At 45.1% G+C, this 21,063-nt stretch overlaps 1 protein-coding gene and 1 long non-coding RNA gene across 14 annotated transcripts in view; one reads left to right on the top strand and one right to left on the bottom strand.

Moving 5' to 3' along the window:
• The window catches only part of LOC143782257 (uncharacterized), a 150,514-nt gene extending 129,675 nt beyond the window's left edge, over window positions 1-20,839 (top strand). The window contains exon 2 of the long non-coding RNA XR_013216908.1: window positions 19,725-20,839. This is a non-coding gene — a long non-coding RNA (uncharacterized LOC143782257). The remainder of the gene's footprint in view (window positions 1-19,724) is intronic.
• CTNND2 (catenin delta 2) overlaps window positions 1-21,063 on the bottom strand; it is a 3,400,942-nt gene that overhangs the window by 1,916,816 nt on the left and 1,463,063 nt on the right. The gene's annotated exons all lie outside the window — the stretch shown is intronic.

Raw genomic sequence — 21,063 nt, forward strand, 5'->3', positions numbered from 1 at the left:
GCTAAAAGAGGGCCGATAAACCCGCCGGCCTGCTTTAGTAGCCGCTTCTTTTTCTTTGTGGACTGAGATCTGTCACTCAGGGTTCTTATAGCTTTACGCCACTTCTTTAATATGCCTTTTTGACGCTCTTTTAGAGGAATCCTGCCTTTTAAGATGTTTAAAGCAATCTCGACTATGGCTGTAATTAAATCATTGCTTGCATTGCGCAAAATAGACTTTCGGGCAGCTGGTGTTGCTTTCACCAGAATTTTTAAGAGAGCCCAGTTACGCTGGAGTCTCTCAGACATCTTTACATCACAACGCCCACAGCGTAGAATGCCTGATACCGGGTGAAATTCACTTTTTAGAAGTGTTTTTCTTTTGAACATAGAAAGCAGCCAACGCTGGTGGAAACAATCCGGTCCTTAAGCGAAGATCCTCAGGGGTATTAGCTCTCAAATCTACAAACAAATACTCATAAGGCTCCCGCGTGGCATCCTCAAAAGCTTCTAGGAAAAAACATGTTTTTCTGGGATACATCTGCCGAGCTAGAGTTAAAATTTGTAATTTATCTCGGGGGTTATTAAAAAGCACCATGTACTTTGTGTTTAAATTTATCGTGCGGCTTTTCTTACCCTGGCAAAATATGTTTTGTACCAGGTAGAAAATGCTGAGATTTCTGTGGTGCACATACTTAGAAAAAGCCTTTACCATCTCACAATTTTCACTAGCACTCTCCATGAGATCATCAACAATAGCCAAATTCACCTTCTCCGGCGGGAATAATTTGTCATCTACGAATGTATTCAGCAGACCCTCCACAAATCTGGCGTTGGGAAAAGAGAGAGAGATTTCATCATATAGTTTCTGTCAACACGAATAAAACCAAACAATATTATCAGGTTTCTGAGAAAAATTAGTTTCAATATTAGGCAAACAGGATCATGGGGTGCATTAAAAGAGGTCTGGATACACATGATGAGAGCATTATACTGCCTCTGTACAAATCCCTAGTTAGACCGCACATGGAGTACTGTGTCCAGTTTTGGGCACCGGTGCTCAGGAAGGATATAATGGAACTAGAGAGAGTACAAAGGAGGGCAACAAAGTTAATAAAGGGGATGGGAGAACTACAATACCCAGATAGATTAGCGAAATTAGGATTATTTAGTCTAGAAAAAAGACGACTGAGGGGCGATCTAATAACCATGTATAAGTATATAAGGGGACAATACAAATATCTCGCTGAGGATCTGTTTATACCAAGGAAGGTGACGGGCACAAGGGGGCATTCTTTGCGTCTGGAGGAGAGAAGGTTTTTCCACCAACATAGAAGAGGATTCTTTACTGTTAGGGCAGTGAGAATCTGGAATTGCTTGCCTGAGGAGGTGGTGATGGCGAACTCAGTCGAGGGGTTCAAGAGAGGCCTGGATGTCTTCCTGGAGCAGAACAATATTGTATCATACAATTATTAGGTTATGTAGAAGGACGTAGATCTGGGGATTTATTATGATGGAATATAGGCTGAACTGGATGGACAAATGTCTTTTTTCGGCCTTACTAACTATGTTACTATGTTACTATGTTACTAATATTATATAGCAGTTGTTTTACAAAATAGCTCTTTCCAGAATTAGATGGCCCTGCTAGAATGCATGAGAATGGGTGTTGCAGGCGTGTATCCATCACCACAATACGCGACTAATAGCCAAAAGGCAGGGTGGTAAAATCGTCAATTAGGCGCCGCTTTGTGTAAACGCACTTTTGTGTTTTGCGTAATGGCCGCGTTTCAATCTCCCAACACTTTTTATTTCTCACAATGGACGGTTGCTGTACGACAATACGTTTCTGTGTATCTGTGTCAGAATTGCGCGGGTAGTCCAGAACTAGATCTTTTAGACTGTTGAAATTAATAGATTGAGAGTTACCGACATTTAGTGTTATCCCCTTAACTTTTAAGACAGTTTTACCGGTGTTGAGTTTGTATCCGTAAGTTTTGGGGCCCGCGGATACAAATTCTGTGATGTGTGTACCATCGGGTATTTCACTGGTCAGTTCCCCCAGGTAATCGCCTAAAGGCGGCTGCCACTCACCATCTCGCTGTACAAAAATAACTGAATCTGTGTCGTGATAAAGGCACCTCTCCTGCAGCCGGTCCAGCAGCGAATAGAGCTCTAACCGCGCATACGCTGTTGTAAAACACGCTATAAAAATGTTTGTGTTTTTGGTGAGTGTGTGGTGGCCTTTTGCGTATTTCCAGTTAATGGTTGCGGTGTCATCATCAAGGAAATGTAACATCGAGATGTCATAGTAAGGCAGGAAGAAATACTTAAAAAGCTCATCTGGGTCCCTAACAATGCTGGTACATGATAGATTAGATCTCTGAGCAAACTTTCCCCATAAAGAATTTAAGAAAAGCTTGGAGATCTGTCTCTTAGCAGGATTGACAGCTATATTTTCAGGCCGTAATTGGACACCTTCTTTTTCAAGAAAAGAGTCAATGTACTGCCTTTTCTTGTCATCATCCGTGCACCAGCTAGGATAACCAGAGGCTTCCTGCTTATCCCTAAGATGTAATTTAATGTAGGGAGCAAACAGTTCATCAGTGGTTTTAGGAAAATGCCATATTTCATAGATGTGCGCGATCCGATACCCTTTTTCTATCGCCATCTCGAGCTCTATAGTGCACCAGGTGCCTGTCAGGGCACGTTCTTCATCACTATGAGCACAAATATCTGCCTGGGAATTTACAGCGCAAGTGTAGCAAAGGGGAAACATTAATTTTTTGTTGAGTTTTACCGGTAGAACTGGAAAAAATAAATCTCTCGGCGGGTAGACCTTGACTTTAGCAATGCCAAAGTATTTTTTAATGAATCCAAAATTGTCATAGATGATATCTGGATGGCCTACAGGGTATGTTTTAGTTTTGTTTACAAAGGGGTACAGACTGGTGAAATCGTAGTAATGTGCCCACAGCACTGTAAGTAATGCTTTTTAGCTAAAAAGGTATAATATAACTTGCCGTAGGACGTGTTTGTGACCTTATTCGTGTCATTTTCATTATAGCACACGGGACAACCGTGGTAAAAACACCCCAGAAATTCAAAGGCTATGTGTTGGCCGTTAACATAGGCATAACCATCTAGAAAATATTTCCCGACTTGTTTTTCACCGCCTCTCAAAGCGTGCTGTATGTCGATGTTCTCGGAGTGGGCTACATACATGAGCCACTGTATAGCGGGTGACGAGTAGCGCTTTTTTGCCTTGTGATAATTATCACCAGGTAAAATGGCGATTGTCTTTTTTGGAAGAAATTTAAATCGGTACATTGCCATACACACCGAGGCCAGGGTGAGGAGCTGAAAAGGATCAACACATCTGCTCACTACAATCGTTTGCTTTTGACGCTTACAGTATTTTTTGACATTTTTCTGTGTCATTTGCATAATACGCTCTCTATAGATCTCGCAGGAACATCTCAAAATTTCAACATCCTGTTTGCAATAAGGTTTTAGCTCGGCCTTGAAGTTAAAAGTTGTATTTACCTGTGTCTCATACAACTCCAGGAACTCTACCTTCTCACCAGGTGACATGTACTCCACCCCACAATATTTTACATCAGGTATGGGGCCTACATAATTTTGATTTTCCCGGGTATTGAAAAAGTGTGGGAAATGTCCTTTGCCGCCTGAAAAGCCCATGGCCTGTGGTAATTTACTGAGCTTCATGGGAATAAAATTTAGAGAGTCTATGAACCTTATAGACAAATCGGGTAGTGTCACACACAAGAGACGGCCACCTTGGGTTATCAACTGTACATCTTGTTTTTCAGAAATCAGTTCCTTAACAATAAAGTATGAGTCATATCTTCCACCATTGTGGACAATAAATGTATGATCTGAAAATTTACCGCTTGTAAAGAACTGTACAAAGTCATGTGTACAGGTATCACCCTCAAACTCCCAGGAGGGGTGACCATACAGCGTTGTAGCATAAATGTAATTCGGGATGTGCGTTCCTGTCTCCTGCATACATTCAAAATCATAAAAGATATAGCAATCTGACTCATCCTGTGCTACATACTTCCGCATGTAACAAAGATGGGCATCGAATTTATTTATATGTCTGCGACATACAGGACAGCGCAAACCATTACATTTATGCTCTGTTTCGCTATTTCTGAAAACAAAGCGGTTGCATTTATCACAAAATGTTTTAATCCTGCAGAATGCTGGGTCGCCTACAGCCAATTGTGTGTGATAATCTAAGCACTCGCTCGAGCGGCAATAAACTCTGCAAACAGGGCACCGGGGCTGCTGGTCGGCAGTGCTTTCTACACAGCCATCTCTCTGACAGGCTTTACAAAAATACTGACAGGAATGATTGTTCTTGTGATGAAACACTGAATTGCAGAGCTCACAAAAGTGCTTAGCACCGATAAAACCCTTCATATTTTTGATATCGTAGTAGTGATTATCATGGAACAATATGAATACGGTTTTACCATTAGCTGTATTGCCACTCTTAAAGTAGCGCCAATCACCCTGACTATTGTACAGTACTTTAATGGTGACCCCCAAATATTTTTCAAATGCCAGGATGTTGCTAAAACTCACTAACTGGTCATCAGGGATGCCCAGTGCTGTGTGTATGTTTTTAGAGCGGCTCAGTAAAACGGCATCAGCGAGATCCGTGTCGGCCAACCGATTTAAATTTCTTCCAAAAAAGACAATCGCCATTTTACCTGGTGATAATTATCACAAGGCAAAAAAGCGCTACTCGTCACCCGCTATACAGTGGCTCATGTATGTAGCCCACTCCGAGAACATCGACATACAGCACGCATTGAGAGGCGGTGAAAAACAAGTCGGGAAATATTTTCTAGATGGCTATGCCTATGTTAACGGCCAACACATAGCCTTTGAATTTCAGGGGTGTTTTTACCACGGTTGTCCCGTGTGCTATAATGAAAATGACACGAATAAGGTCACAAACACGTCCTACGGCCAGTTATATTATACCTTTTTAGCTAAAAAGCGTTACTTACAGTGCTGTGGGTACACAGTAAGAGTGATGTGGGAGCATGCGTGGAATGAAATGGTTGAAAATGATTCTAACCTTCAAACATTTCTCCGCCAGATGGAATTCCCCGTTTCTTTAGACCCCCGTGATGCGCTTTATGGCGGCCGAACTAACGCCATTAAGCTCTATCACTATCTGGAAGAAGGGGAGACTTTACATTACTACGATTTCACCAGTCTGTACCCCTTTGTAAACAAAACTAAAACATACCCTGTAGGCCATCCAGACATCATCTATGACAATTTTGGATTCATTAAAAAATACTTTGGCATTGCTAAAGTCAAGGTCTACCCGCCGAGAGATTTATTTTTTCCAGTTCTACCGGTAAAACTCAACAAAAAATTAATGTTTCCCCTTTGCTACACTTGCGCTGTAAATTCCCAGGCAGATATTTGTGCTCATAGTGATGAAGAACGTGCCCTGACAGACACCTGGTGCACTATAGAGCTCGAGATGGCGATAGAAAAAGGGTATCGGATCGCGCACATCTATGAAATATGGCATTTTCCTAAAACCACTGATGAACTGTTTGCTCCCTACATTAAATTACATCTTAGGGATATGCAGGAAGCCTCTGGTTATCCTAGCTGGTGCACTGATGACGACAAGAAAAGGCAGTACAGTGACTCTTTTCTTGAAAAAGAAGGTGTCCAATTACGGCCTGAAAATATAGCTGTCAATCCTGCTAAGAGACAGATCTCCAAGCTTTTCTTAAATTCTTTATGGGGAAAGTTTGCTCAGAGATCTAATCTATCATGTACCAGCATTGTTAGGGACCCAGATGAGATTTTTAAGTATTTGTTCCTGCCTTACTATGACATCTCGATGTTACATTTCCTTGATGATGACACCGCAACCATTAACTGGAAATACGCAAAAGGCCACCACACACTCAACAAAAACACAAACATTTTTATAGCGTGTTTTACAACAGCGTATGCGCGGTTAGAGCTCCATTCGCTGCTGGACCGGCTGCAGGAGAGGTGCCTTTATCACGACACAGATTCAGTTATTTTTGTACAGCGAGATGGTGAGTGGCAGCCGCCTTTAGGCGATTACCTGGGGTGTTATAGAAGGGTTAATAGTTTGCCTTTAACTGCCTTGCCTTTAAGTGCCTCTTGCCTTGAATTACTAGAATCTGTTAACGCAGTAGTCTGATGGTCTCCCCTTCAAGGAGACTACACTTCTTATCATGTATGTTCTCAATAGTCAGTCACAACATGTTTTTGGTACGTTGTGAGGAATAAAGGACAGTATGACCCTGGGTGATGGTGGGGGCTACATGAGTTACATTGAAATACATTTTGTGTAAATGGTATAAAACATTGCTTTGGCTTTTAATATATCAGATAAAAGTGACTTGCTCACAGGATATGTGTGAGGTGTCTTTTGTCTCCAATCGCTTGTCAATTAAGGGTGTAATTCCACAATTAGGCCTCACTGGTGATCTGTCAGCTGACATTGGGTCAGAACGAAATCAGCTACGATAGTTTGGCGCCCGAACGGGGGCCGTGTAACCAGCCTATTCTTCGGAACCCGTATGTGGGAGCTTCCTGAGAGATTGGACATGCAAACAACAGCTGCAGCAAGGTGAGAAATGTTATTCTTACAATTTGGTTTGCACCTGCAATCTCTCTTCTGGATCTGTCCATACCTCTGGGTAAAAGGCTGCCAACACGGTTCAAAGAATCCACATCACCAGTGAGTTTTGTGTTTTGTCTGTTTATGTCCGTATGAGAGTTGAATAATAGAGTAATAAGATGATAATTGTGATAATTGTTATCTGTATTATTTGTCAATATCCTAATTGGTTATGCATTTGTTTAGTGTGTGTAATACAAGAGCTGGGATAGACTCTGTGCAGTGTTGTTATTTTGGTCATTTTGGATTGGCAGTACATTATATGAAGCTGTATTTTGTATAAGGCTGTGGTTTTTGTTGTTTGGCCTTAAAGTGCTTTCAGAGTGTCAGTGGACACTGCTGCAGTTTTATTTTATATAGAGTTGTGTTAATTCCAAAGTGCAAAATAGGCAGGCTGTATGAACCTTGTATGTATGTATATGAGAAACCCCTGAATGAGCACGTATGAATGAGTGATCACATAAGTATCATTACTTATCTAACTGTTGTTGAGGGTCCAGGATGAATGAGTTGTGGATGGTTTTAATGTACATTTAATTTACATCTGAGATTCAGTGAAACCTGTGTTATATATGGTTTGACACTGGATAGGTTTCTATGTGTGTCTATGTGTGTTTTGGCCGGACGCGGTCAGAATCAGCTTATTCAAGTTGTGCAGTGATTTGCCTTTATAGAGAAATAGTTTTTAATTCCGAGAGGATGAATGTTTTGTAAACTGCTGTATTCTGTTTCTGTATGTGTAAGACACTGAGCTCTTATCTCTACTAAATACCTGATGGGAGGGGTGAGTCGAGCCCCTGCGCGACTTGCTTGAGATTTCTCCCCTTTGCGCTGTGGGCCAGAGGAAGGGGGGCCACGTAGCTGCATTCTAAAGTTCTCTGTCCTTGGTTTAGTACACGCTGAGAGATTTGTGTTTTAAAGCAATAAGTACTGTATGAAATTGAAAGTGAAAGAGAACTGTGCCTATTTTAGAGGAAACTTGTAAGTGATTGAAAAGATTGGTAAAAGATTCACCTGTTTCAAGTTGAGTGATTGATATAGCAAATTGAGGATCAACAGAGGAGGTAGCCAACTGCACGGCTGATGTAGTGTACGGAGTAACCTGCTACAGTCAGTCTACGGCATTAGGTGGTGTAACCTTGCCGTCCATGGAGCTGTGCTAGCCAGCTGATTTACCGAGTGGTAGGTAGTGCACCTGCTCGGTGCCACCAAGTGGTAGGTAGGGCACCTGCTCGGTGCCACCGAGTGGTAGGTAGGGAACCTGCTCGGTGTTGTTGAGCGGATAAGTTGAAGCCATGGGCAACTTATTCTGTGTGCAGTCAGGGCCCCCAATGGGATCCAAAGCCGCTGTACAGATTGAAAAAGGAAGCAGTGAAAGATGTGAGACCGAGATTGAAAACGGCAAAAATGCCAGTGAGTGGATGTTTGGATGTTAAAAAAGGCACAGACAAAGGAGGAAAATAGCAAGTGAATAAATGGCGTTTGAGAGAGTGCAGCAGGACGGAAGTAAGGTGTATTATGAATGTTTTGATGCTTAAAAGTCCGACTATGACTGACACATTACTGCTACCGTTATACCTTTGTATAACCAGAGACCCAGACAAGACAGATGGACTTGTATGATCTGTGCTGCAACCCGACCTAAGAGAATTGCACTGAATCCTGTCCAGACAAGATCACATGTAGTGACTTAAGAAGCTGACACAGGATTGTGGTTGGTAGATAGTGGGGACATTAACTTTTGGGAGTAGGCTGACAGTAATCCTTTTGGGAAGGAGCTGTAGACCAGCATGTCTAGTCACCCCCAACTGGTCATCTAGTAGCCCCCACCACCAGAGAACAAACCACATCAGGTAGGGTAAGACAGATACAGGAGTATTATCCCTGGAGGCCCTCTGACTAGCTAGCTACGCTAAAACATGCAAAACAATTGGCTGACCCTGAGAACCAACCTTTCCCATTTTTCAGATAAATACAATATGATGGACGTATAAGTGCACCTGGGCAGGCCTAGGGAGTTAGTGAGCACAAAAGTGCAGCGCCCCAGAGTCCTGGTCGTTGCAGTACTGTGGTTCCGCCACTAAGGGGAGCTATAGTACGTCTGATGGCACTGAAGGAGTTCATCTGGACAGGTATCACAGACACCAATACATTTCACAGCCGGGCCACCAGGGGGAGCTAAGGGTTCTATTCACTAGGCCACTCCCCACCATTGTGGGTAAACTGGGGGTCAGGCAGGAAGTTAGTCAGAAAGCTGACTGGGTTGGAACCAGGCAACACCTTGTGGCAGAGAGTGTTGCGGGAGAAGATTCAGTAGGGTCCCTGTCAGGGGTGGGATCCTGACAGGGGCTTGGCAACTTGAGCGAACGTAACGGGACCGTGCCTGCTCAGTATAGCGGCGGTACCCAAGAAGGGACTGGAAGTGAGATAGATTGTGCTGAGTGAGAAACGAGATCAAAGCAACAAGGAGAATACCAGTAGGAGTCGTGCTGTAAGACCGAGGCAACATCCTACTGAGGTGCACAACCGGCGGCCGGAACGCCGAGGGAGTATTACAATATTCAGCTTCAAGCAATACTCTAAACCGCGGCAGGACAGTCAGTCTAAGGCGGGCTGTCTCACCTAAATCACCTATGCAGTCTTGGGGGGCAACTTGTGGAGAGGGGCGACTCTAGGGTCCCGGAAGAGCTCCGAGCCTACCCGTCAAACGGGTGCCGTTCCAACCGTAACATCAGGGAGGGACGGAGGATTAGCAGAACATCAACTAATCGAGTTGTTGTGAGGGAACTTAAGAAACGGACACAACAGTTGTGGGGACTTTCCGTAAGCACAGCAGGGAAGGACCACAACACATAGCGCTAGCAGGAAGGCGAAGATTTCCACCTGTTAAGAGAACTCTGGAGGTGCCATTGGACCGGCCGGACTTGCGTAGCCTGGTTATCCGGATTCCGGACTGAGGACCCAGAGATCTTCAGTAAAGAGGTAAAGAGACTGCAACTTGGTGTCCTCGTTATTTACTGCACCGCACCACTACAGCATCACCACCACCATCACCTACCCACATCTATTACTGTACGCCCCTCAGCAGGGTCACGGACCGGGTCTAGCCACCGTGACAACCCCAGAGCAGAGACTCAGAGGCCCGGGACCGGGTACCCCTCGGCCCTGCGGCAGTGGGGGCGCTACAAAAGCAGGTGACTTGCTAGGACACATAATTAAGACACATACAGATGTGACAAAAGAAGAGAGTGTAGAGATGTACTTTGGACAGTTACAGCTGAAATGGGAAGACATGGGGTACAGTCCAGTAAACCCACTTGATGTTAAAGTATTGGTAAATACATTCATTGCCGGTATGACCAAAGACTTACAAGACGCAAATACAGAGATCCGAAAGACCTGAATGGAGAAATGTAGATCCAAAAGACCTGAAGGTTGCTAAAAGAGTTGAACAAACTAGGACAATAAGACGACGTGTCATGTATGCTGGAGTACAAGGAAAACAGTAGAGACATAGTAAGGACTTAGAAACAGTAAAGTGCTGAAATTGTGGAGAAAATGGACACTCAGACCAATTTACCACTTCCTTCACCTCCAGACTAGGAAACTGACAACCCAGTGACAAATGTGTGCCCTGTTCTTGTTCCCTCCGGACCTGGTCCTGCCTTGATGGCCACCATAACAATGTCGGGAGGGAAGGAGACAGAATTCTTGATTGACACTGGGGCAGCCGGAACTGTGGTACACAAAGACTTGATAATGCCAGACATGATTACTGACGAGACTGTGGAATGTGTGAGTGTAGAAGGACAAGCGACTGAAGCCCCTATGACTAAACAAATAAGACTAGAATCACGAGACAGCCAAGAGGTGCTTCCCCTATGAATTTGCTGGGAGCAGAGTTGAGTGCTGGCTAGACCACCATACAGTACTCTCCTGAGGGTATTACAGTCACAAGTCCCCTTTCATATAAACACTTGGTGCAGAGGAATGCCAGGGTCTTCCACGTGCACATTATACCACAGGTAAATCATGCCCTATTATAGTTACACTTAATTCCATTCATTTGCCAGTTTAGTAGTTTCCTTACACAAGATGGTATAGTTACCGTGTATTTCTCTATCCCCATGATGGCACCACGGAGAGAGGGGTCCGCCCCCAGGGACAGGAAACCTACAGGTGAAAAAGGGCGTACCTCTCTCCCACATCAGTTGGTTTCCTGTCCCTGATGGGGAACCTACAGCACGTACCTGAAGGATTCTTCGTGGGATTCCAGGGGCTGGTCCAGTCGATTTCTTGATAGGGGGCGCCCTGTCACGGCTGGATTGAGCGGTTTTCTCCCCCCTTTTTCCCTTCCCTGAAGCACCACCACAGGGGTCGGCGGGCCTCATGGGTGAGTGAGGGGGGAAGGCAGTGAAAGGATCAAGTCTGCCTTCCTCACAAAAAAAAAAAAAAAGGGGTAGGAAGGAGCGGGTGACGGCGGTCACCAAAAGAGCTCTATACCACCGCATGGAGGTAGCGGTGGCTACTACCTTTCCATAAGCCCAGGCAAAATCAGGTGACCGGATGCCGTGGGCAGAGACGCCGGCGCCATTACCGCCGAAGTGCAGAGCCGTTACCGCCGAAGTGCAGGCGCCGACAAACAGAGCGCTAGTACGCGCGCGCTGGCGTCCCAGCGCATATCTTTCCCCATGTGAGACCGGCGATCCAGGGAACCGGAAGTTGGGCGGGCGCATGCGCAGACCGTCACCGGTACAATATGATAAAAGAACGCTCAGCAAGCGAGAAAGGGTGGCAAATTCAAACTCCAGCGCACCAGACAGTGCGGAGGCCACTATGAGTGAGAACGAGCAGCAGGATGTGCAGGAAGTCGTCCAACTATCCCCTGAGCAAGCACAGGTGCAGCGGCGTCTGCACTTACAGCATCAGTGCAAAGGAAACTCTTCCTCTGTACAGCGCAGCAGCAGCGGGCGATCAGAGTCACAACGCAGCCGGGGGTCTGCAAAAACCACACGGCCGGCGACGATTCCAGCGGATACAGTCCCCAGGCCCGAGACGGTATCTCTGATCCACAGGGGGTGAGTGACCTATGTGAAAGTGCTGAGTTTTAATACGGGGTTGCTCTTTTTTCCTAGGGAAGAAAATGTGCAGGCAAAACAAAGCATAGAGAATGTGCGATATGTTCAGAGGAACTGCCTTCCTCCTGGGAAAAGAGACTGTGCAGCACTTGTATAAAAAAGACAATTCAGGAGGAAACTCCAGCATTTGCCTCAGAACTAAAGTCATTAATAAAAAGCCAGGTGGAAAGTGCCCTTAAAGGCATTAAATCCACAAAGAAAAAACATAAAACAAGTCATGGGTTCCCTGAGTCTAGTGCTGACGAGTCAGAAAGCGAGCTATCTGACTCAAATGATTCATCCACCTCTAACACCTCTTCAGTGTCCTCAGAAGGGGGACGCAATTGCTTCCCTATCGAGGAGACAGATGCTTTAGTGAAAGCTGTCAGGTCAACAATGGGGCTGGTAGATGAGCGACCTAAAAGAACAGCGCAGGACATAATGTTCAGCGGTCTGGAACAAAAGAAAAGAAGAGCATTCCCAATAAACGAAAAAATTCACTCTCTAATTAAGAGAGAATGGAAAAAGCCAGACAAAAAAGCTCTTCTGACCCCCAAGAGAAAGTATCCTTTCGATGATCCAGCCTGCTCATCCTGGAGTAAGGCACCAAAGTTAGATGTGGCCATAGCGAAGGCTTCTAAAAAGTTTGCCCTGCCATTTGAGGACATGGGTACCTTAAAAGACCCAATGGATAAAAAAGCCGAGACTTTTTAAAAAAAACTCCTGGGAAGCGGCAGGGGGTGGGCTAAAACCAGCCATCGCGGCCACCTGCACGGCCCGCGCCCTAATGGTATGGCTCGAGCATTTGGACTCCCAGTTAAAGGAGAAAGTCTCAAGAGAGACAATCCAAAAATCAGTGTCTGTAATGCAAGGTGCAGCAGCCTTTTTCGCTGACGCATCCGTAGACTCGGTCAGGCTAGCAGCCAGGTCAGCCGCCTTCTCAAATGCCGCAAGATGTGCCCTGTGGCTAAAATGCTGGCCTGGGGATCTTCAGACGAAAATGAGACTATGTTCAATACCTTGCGAAGGCGAATTCCTGTTCGGGTCAACGCTAGACGATATCCTCGACAAAGCCGGGGATAAGAAAAAATCTTTCCCTGGATTCCCCAACCAGTCTTACAGGCGTTCCTTTCGGAATAGAAAATTCATGCGGAGGAGACCCCCTAAAGGGAACAAAGAGGCATGGGAAGACAAAAGAAATAAAAACAGAGGTTTCCTGTTCAACAAACCCACCCCTGATAATAAGAAAACTCAATGAAGGTGTTCCCCGGGTCGGTGGGAGACTAGCCGGTTTTCTTCCAGCCTGGGAAAAAATCTCAAACAGTCCCTGGATTTTAGGCATAATACGAGAAGGGCTCAAACTAAAATTCCGCGTTCCCCCCCAACAACTTCTTTATGGTAACACCGCAGAGACAGTCACAAGAACAGTCAGCTCTCCAGGAAGAGATTTTAAGCCTAATCCAGAAGGGAGTCTTACAGGAAGTCCCACACCAGGAAAGAGGCATGGGCTTCTACTCCCCCCTCTTCCTCCGAAGGAAACCAGATGGATCGTACAGGACGATCACAAATCTCAAAAAATTAAACAGTTTCCTCGAAATCCCACACTTCAAAATGGAGACAATAAAATCTTGCGTGAAAATACTCTTTCCGTTGTGTTTCATGACTGTTCTAGACTTACGAGATGCATACTACCATGTGCCAATCCACAGGGATCATCAAAAGTATCTCAGACTAGCAGCGAATATCCAGGGGGAGATAAAACACTATCAGTTCCGGGCCCTCCCATTTGGGTTAGCTATCGCACCCCGGGTATTCACGAAAATAATGTCAGAAGTGATGGCTCATATACGGGAACAGAATATCCTGATAGTTCCCTACCTGGACGATCTCCTTGTAGCAGGGGCATCATTCCATCACTGCAAACAACAGTTGGATTTGGTCATGACTTCTCTGTCAAGCCTAGGTTGGCTATTGAACCTTTCCAAATCCAAAGTAGTCCCTTCTCAGGTACAGGAGTACTTAGGGATAGTCCTTGACTCAAGCACACAAATGTGCTATCTTCCTCAGGGGAAGATTCAAAAAATGACACAGGCTGTGTTGCAGTTGTCGACATCCCCGGTCACCACTCTCAGGAAAGCTATGTCGCTGCTGGGCTCTATGACAGCCTGCATCCCGGCCGTACAGTGGGCACAGTGTCATACCCGGGACCTACAATGGGAGACTTTAAATTCAAGCCTGTATCTGGGCGGAAATTTAGACGGGCAATTAAGTATATCATCAATTACGATACACTCCCTAGAATGGTGGGCGAAGCCAGTAAATCTTACCAAGGGGGTCCCTTGGGCACTACCGACGGAGAAAATCCTAACGACGGATGCAAGCCCCTGGGGGTGGGGAGCACATGTAGACGGTCAAGTGGCACAAGGGAACTGGAACAAAAATCAAGAACTAACCTCATCAAACATGAAAGAACTGTTAGCGGTAAAGCTCGCCCTGACACACTTTCTAAAACTCCTTCGCTCCCACCACGTAAAAATCTTCTCAGACAATCAGGTGGTAGTAGCATATCTAAACCACCAAGGGGGTACCAGGTCGCAAGCACTGATGAAAGAAACTCGATCCATCTTTCACATAGCGGGGCACAACCTGAAGTCTCTAACAGCCCTCTACATAAAAGGCTCAGAAAACCAAACCGCAGACTTCCTCAGCAGGACACGCTTAAAACAGGGGGAGTGGGAGCTAAAACAATCGGTGTTCAACCAGATAGTAATGCGTTGGGGAGAGCCAGAGATAGACCTATTCGCGGACAGTCAAAACCGGAAGGTAAAAATTTTCTGCTCAATCAATCCCCGGGGGGGCCCAGTAGCTCTGGACGCCCTTACAATTCCCTGGAACTATCGCCTCGCCTACGCGTTCCCTCCAATATCCCTTATTCCCCTAGTCCTGAGGAAAATTCGGGAGGAGGGAGCAACTGTGATAGTAATAGCTCCGTTCTGGCCTCGCAGAATATGGTTTTCTTGGCTAAGAAAAATGTCCATAGACAGCCCATGGGTTCTACCAGACTCTCAAAATCTGTTATCCCAGGGCCCAGTGTGTCACCCCAGCGTAAAAAGCCTACACATGACAGCTTGGCTTTTGAAAGGAAGCTATTGAGCGATAAAGGTTTCTCACCCAATCTGGTGTCCACATTATTACAGAGTAGGAAACTCGTAACCACCAGGATATACGGGAAAGTGTGGAAAAAAATTTTGTCGGTATCGGGTGCAAACCCATCGGGGGAAATCCCAATAGGGGAAATTCTTGAGTTCCTGCAGAAGGGGTTGGAAAAATGTTTAGCTACGAGTACTCTGAAGGTTCAGGTAGCAGCCTTGGGAGCGTTGTATAATTACGATCTAGCCAGAAACCGATGGATCACGAGATTCATTAAAGCCGCGGGTAGATCAAGGCCTATCCCTCTTCATAATGCCCCTCCATGGGACTTAAACCTTGTTTTAAATGCGCTAACCAAACCTCCCTTTGAACCCCTGGCAGACGCACCCCTAAAGGTCCTATCTCTAAAAACCACACTCCTAGTGGCCCTAACCTCGGCCCGTCGTGTCAGTGACATACAAGCACTATCCGCGTGTCCTCCCTTTACTCAAATTCTCGACGATAGAGTCATTCTAAAAACTGACCCGGCTTACCTCCCTAAGATCGCGTCACAATTTCACAGGACACAAGACATCTCTCTGCCCTCGTTTTGTCCCAACCCCAAAAATGAGGGAGAAAAAACACTACATACCCTTGACGTAAAAAGGTGCCTATTTGTCAGCCACTAGGGAGTGCAGGAAGGATAGGGCTCTGTTTGTCTGCTTCCAGGGTCCACGGAAGGGACAAAAAGCATCGAAAGCCACGTTAGCAAGGTGGATAAGAGATGCCATCGCCCTATCCTACTCATCCAGCGGGACGGCCATCCCGGAGAATATAAAAGCTAACTCAACCAGAGCAGTGGCATCATCCTGGGCGGAGAGAGCTGGCGCTTCGATACAACAGATATGTAGAGCGGCCACTTGGTCTTCACAGTCTACATTTTTCAAACACTACCGCTTAGACTTGACCTCCTCTGATCTCACCTTTGGGCGAAGGGTTCTAGAGGCAGTGGTCCCTCCCTAAGAGTTACAATCTATGCAAATCTCTCCGTGGTGCCATCATGGGGATAGAGAAAATTATAGTTACTTACCGATAACGGTATTTCTCTGATCCCATGATGGCACCCGTATATTCCCTCCCCTTTTCACACACAGGTGTGCACATTATAATGTATTAATAATTGGCTTTAGTCACGGTGCCTCTGTTAAGTTAAAAATTGTTAAGCTTAATTTGTGTAAATATTAAGTTGCAGCTGAAGTTCTGTATAAGGCTCTGTAAACCAACTGATGTGGGAGAGAGGTACGCCCTTTTTCACCTGTAGGTTTCCTGTCCCTGGGGGCGGACCCCTCTCTCCGTGGTGCCATCATGGGATCAGAGAAATACCGTTATCGGTAAGTAACTATAATTTTCGAAGTTGTCTTCCTATGATATATAGTTTTTTAGCCATTCATTATATTGGCTCAAACCATAATCACTGTTTATTTGTCCTTTCCACTTCTTATACCTTATCGCAAGCAACTGGTATTAATATTTGGTATTTTTCAAATCCCTTCTTTTTATATTTGGAACTGTTAGTTATGGATTTACATAGGGCTACTAGCTTCTTAAAATAAGCTTGTGCTTTGCTGTGGCCTATGGCATTGTGCTCTCCCATTTTACAACTCCGTATCTTTCGTAAATATATATTTTCATATATATAATTTTCTTTTGGTAACATATTCTGTGAATCAAATTTAGTTTTCTTAAGGGGTACTTTACCCAATCAAATACTGGTATAAATAATATTTGGACATTAATGTGTGACTTATATAAACACTTGTGTAATATTGCAGAACTGGTGTATATGGCAAGAGTAGTGAAAGTAACACCTGACACCAGAATGTCTGAGGACAGGGAAAAGAGCCAGGTACCAGACACCGTTTGGGCAAGGGGAAAATCTGATGTGGGTCGGCTGCCCATTCCCCCTGTCATGATTAAATTAAAAGAAGGAACCACTACTCTCCGGTTAAAGCAATACCCCCTTAAGTCTAGTCAAATCAATGTCCCTGAGCAGGGATATTAAAAAGTACGTTAAGGCAGGGGTTCTGGTGCAGAGATATTCCCCCTGCAACACCCCTTTGTATCCCATTAAGAAAAAAAAAAAAAAAAAAAAGGGACTCAAGGGTTCCCCTGATACAGAATAGTTCAGGACTTACAGGCCATTAATGATGTTACAGTGAGTGTAATCTCAATTTTCCCTAATACACACACCGTACGGTCACAAAATGTTTCAGAGTCATTAATTTGGCAAATGCATTCTTTTCTCTTTTACTCGCGAAGGTAAACAATACTGTTGGACGGTCCTCCCAAAAGGGAGAAAGAACTCCCCAACCATCTATTCAACAGCGATGGCAGGGATTCTTGAGCAGTGGCAACCACCTCATCCACAGACTGTACTATTGCAGTACGTGGATGAACTCTTTCTCTGCTGCCCGGACCAGACTGCAGTGTCCTTGCTGTGTTTTTTGGCAGAGAAGGGTTGCAAGGTCTCACGTGACAAATTACAGTATTGCAAACAAAAGGTGACATTTTTAGGACATTGTATTGCTGAAGGTACAAGACACCTGACTAAAGACAGGAAACAGGCAATACAAAATCTCCCTTTACCCAGGTCACACCAGCATTTACGTATTTTCCTGGGTTTGGTGACCTACTGTAGGCCTTGGATAAGGTCTGCTTCACAAATGATGCAACCACTCTATGACAGGTTGTCATCAGACCCCTACAATCTCACTCAAGAAGCAATGGATTCCTTCTGTTCTCTGAAGCTGCTCATTGTGTCAAGCCCCGGCCTTAGGCATTCCAAACTATGATCAGCCATTTTTCTTATTTTGCACAGAGCAGGAAGGACATGCTACCGCAGTACTGACACAGCAACATGGAGAGAAACAGAGACCAATAGCTTACTACTCAGCACAATTAGACCCAGTGATTAGAGGGTCTCCTACGTGTGTCTGTGTTGTAAGAGCTGCTGTATTACAGCTAGGCATGTGAGCTCACACTGACTTTTTTCGTTTGACAATTTGTTCCCCACATGACATTAATGCCATACTCGTACAAGTTCAACCAAAACACCTGTCTATGGCTAGACAGATCAAACTTGAATGTGCTCTAATACTAATTTAATGAATACGTCACCCTCAAAAGGTACAATGTTCTGAATCCAGCCACTCATCTGCTTGTGGATTCAGAAAAGGGGGAATTGGTGACAGCATTAGAAAAAAAAAAAGTACTCTGGTATGTTGACGCACAAACATGACTGCATAGGAACTGATGAGTCAGGAGACAGTATGTTTTACATATGTTCATGAAAAACCTGTTCCTAATGCATATGTTGAGGTTTTTATTTTTGTAGATGGCTCCAGATACCACCAGGATGGGCGATTCTACACTGGACATGCAGTAGTATCCTCACATGAGGTAATCCGAGTTGAAACACTCCGTCCTCACATGTCGGTGCAGGAGGCAGAGTTGAAGGCACTCACTGAGGCGTGTAGAGCTGCTGCAGGTAAAGTCGCTAATATTTATACAGATTCGAATTGTGCATGGGGAATATCCCATGATTATCACCCTGTCTGGAGAAGCAGAACGTTTCTTACATCAGCCGGTAAGCCCATTAAAAATGCAGAGCTGGTGAAACAATTAGTGGAGGCATTGACGTTACCAGTCCAGGTTGGCATCATCAAGGTAACAGCACACACGGACGGTGACTCTGTGGAGGTAGAGGGCAACAGAAGGGCGGACGAGGCTGCTAAAGTAGCAGCAAGGCAGCCTAGGGAGCAGTGGACGGTGGCGGAGAGTCAGCGTATTCCAGCCACACTGAGCCTAGATGTCCTGAAATCCCTCCAGCTGCCCAAACAGAGAAGGAACACGGGGGAAAATGGGAGCTGAGCTGAACTCAAAAGGAGTTTTGGGAGAATAAGGATAAATTGTATATACCAAAGTCCCTGTTCCTAATAATGGCGCAAGCAACACCTGGACCCACTTACACCTCAAAATGTCACATGTGTCCATGGTAGATGCTTTCCAGATCGCTCCTGGTTTCAGTTACGCAGCAGCAAAGCTCGTACGGTCATGCCTCATCTGTGCACAGCACAACCCTGGTAAAACAGTAAAAATCCCTAAGAAAGCGACACCCAGGCCTCTCTACCCGTTTCAGAGACTGCAGACTGACTACATACAGCTACCCAAGGTAGGAGTGTTTGAAAAATGTCCTAGAATGTGTAGACCTCTTCTCTGGTTGGCTGGAAGCCTATCTGGTAAAGTGTGCAAATGCTAAAGCGACTGCAGACAAACTGATGAAAGAACTGATCTGCAGGTATGGTGTCCCAGAAACCACAGAGAGCGATAGGGGTACACACTTCACGGGAGAAATAATGAGGGAAGTCATGCAGGCCCTGGGAGTACAGCAAGCATATCATGCGCCATATAGACAACAAAGTAGTGGGAAAATGGAAAGACTAAATGGGACACATAAACTGAAAATTCAGAGGCCATGGCAGACACAGATAAAGAGCGGGGTAGAGTGCTTTTCTCTTGCACTCTTTCTAGTCAGACACACTCCAAATAGAAAGACAGGCTTGTCCCCTTTTGAAGTCCTGTTTAGTAGTTTGCCAGAGACTGGTCTGTACTTCCCACAGGTGCTACAAATGCAACACGGTGCTATAACAGCCCATGTCCAGGCCTTGCAGGAAAGACTTAATGTGGTGCATAAACATGTGTTTTCATCCATTCCAGATCTTAATGCCAGTGCGGATGCACATCTGCTGAATCCAGGTGATTGGGTGGTCATACACAGACACGTGAGAAGGAGCCTATATCCACGGTTTGACGGCCCGTTGTAAAGTCCAGCTGACCACATTCACTTGAGGGAGCGCCCACCTGGATCCATGCCAGTCACTGCAAAAAGATCTTTTCACTAGCAGAAAGACTGTTGTTCCAATCACCTTGCTGGCAGTGGTAGGATGTTTGCACCTTACAGAGACACTGAATACACTTTTAAATGTCGACAAGGACAAAAACTGCTGGACTGTTGGATCTGTACACACAGCCCAGTATCTGCAAGGACTATGCTGTACTTTGCCATACCCCAGGAGCCAAGGAGGGTATTAACACCACACTGCATACACAATGAGACTTGGACTCAGATTTTCTTGGTTCCTTAAAGTTATTAATAAGACTAATACAATATAGAGACTCCTTTTTAAATCCAGCCGATTGGCTTAGCGACCTTGAGGGAGGGATTATTTTAGACTTGACTTGACAGACTTGTATGCAAATTTTGTTGCTTTGCTTATTGTTTTATGTAGCCGTAAAAGCGCTAATATATGTATTACCTAAGGCTGAACCTTCTGTAGTATATCATAGGCCCCGTATGGCCACTGCTGACGGGGGAGTTGAGTGTCCACACTGAGGGTGGATGGGCGAAGCAGGTAGAAAGCCCCCTTGTGGGTACTAGACCCATGAGACAGTAGCTCCTTTGAGGACATCAGCTGACCCCGTAGCAAAGGTTATACCATTTACAAAAGGGGGAAATTGTTATAGAAGGGTTAATAGTTTGCCTATAACTGCCTTGCCTTTAAGTGCCTCTTGCCTTTAATTGCTAGAATTACTAGAATATGTTAATGCAGTAGTCTGATGGTCTCCCCTTCAAGGAGACTACACTTCTTATCATGTATGTTCTCAATAGTCAGTCACAACATGTTTTTGGTACGTTGTGAGGAATAAAGGTCAGTATGACCCTGGGTGATGGTGGGGGCTACATGAGTTACATTGAAATACATTTTGTGTAAATGGTATAAAACATTGCTTTGGCTTTTAATATATCAGATAAAAGTGACTTGCTCACAGGATATGTGTGAGGTGTCTTTTGTCTCCAAGCGCTTGTCAATTAAGGGCGTAATTCCACAATTAGGCCTCACTGGTGATCTGTCAGCTGACATTGGGTCAGAACGAAATCAGCTACGACAGGGGGAACTGACCAGTGAAATACCCGATGGTACACACATCACAGAATTTGTATCCGCGGGCCCCAAAACTTACGGATACAAACTGTCTTAAAAGTTAAGGGGATAAC

This window comes from Ranitomeya variabilis, chromosome 6, assembly GCF_051348905.1.
Source record: "Ranitomeya variabilis isolate aRanVar5 chromosome 6, aRanVar5.hap1, whole genome shotgun sequence".
Taxonomy (NCBI): domain Eukaryota; kingdom Metazoa; phylum Chordata; class Amphibia; order Anura; family Dendrobatidae; genus Ranitomeya; species Ranitomeya variabilis.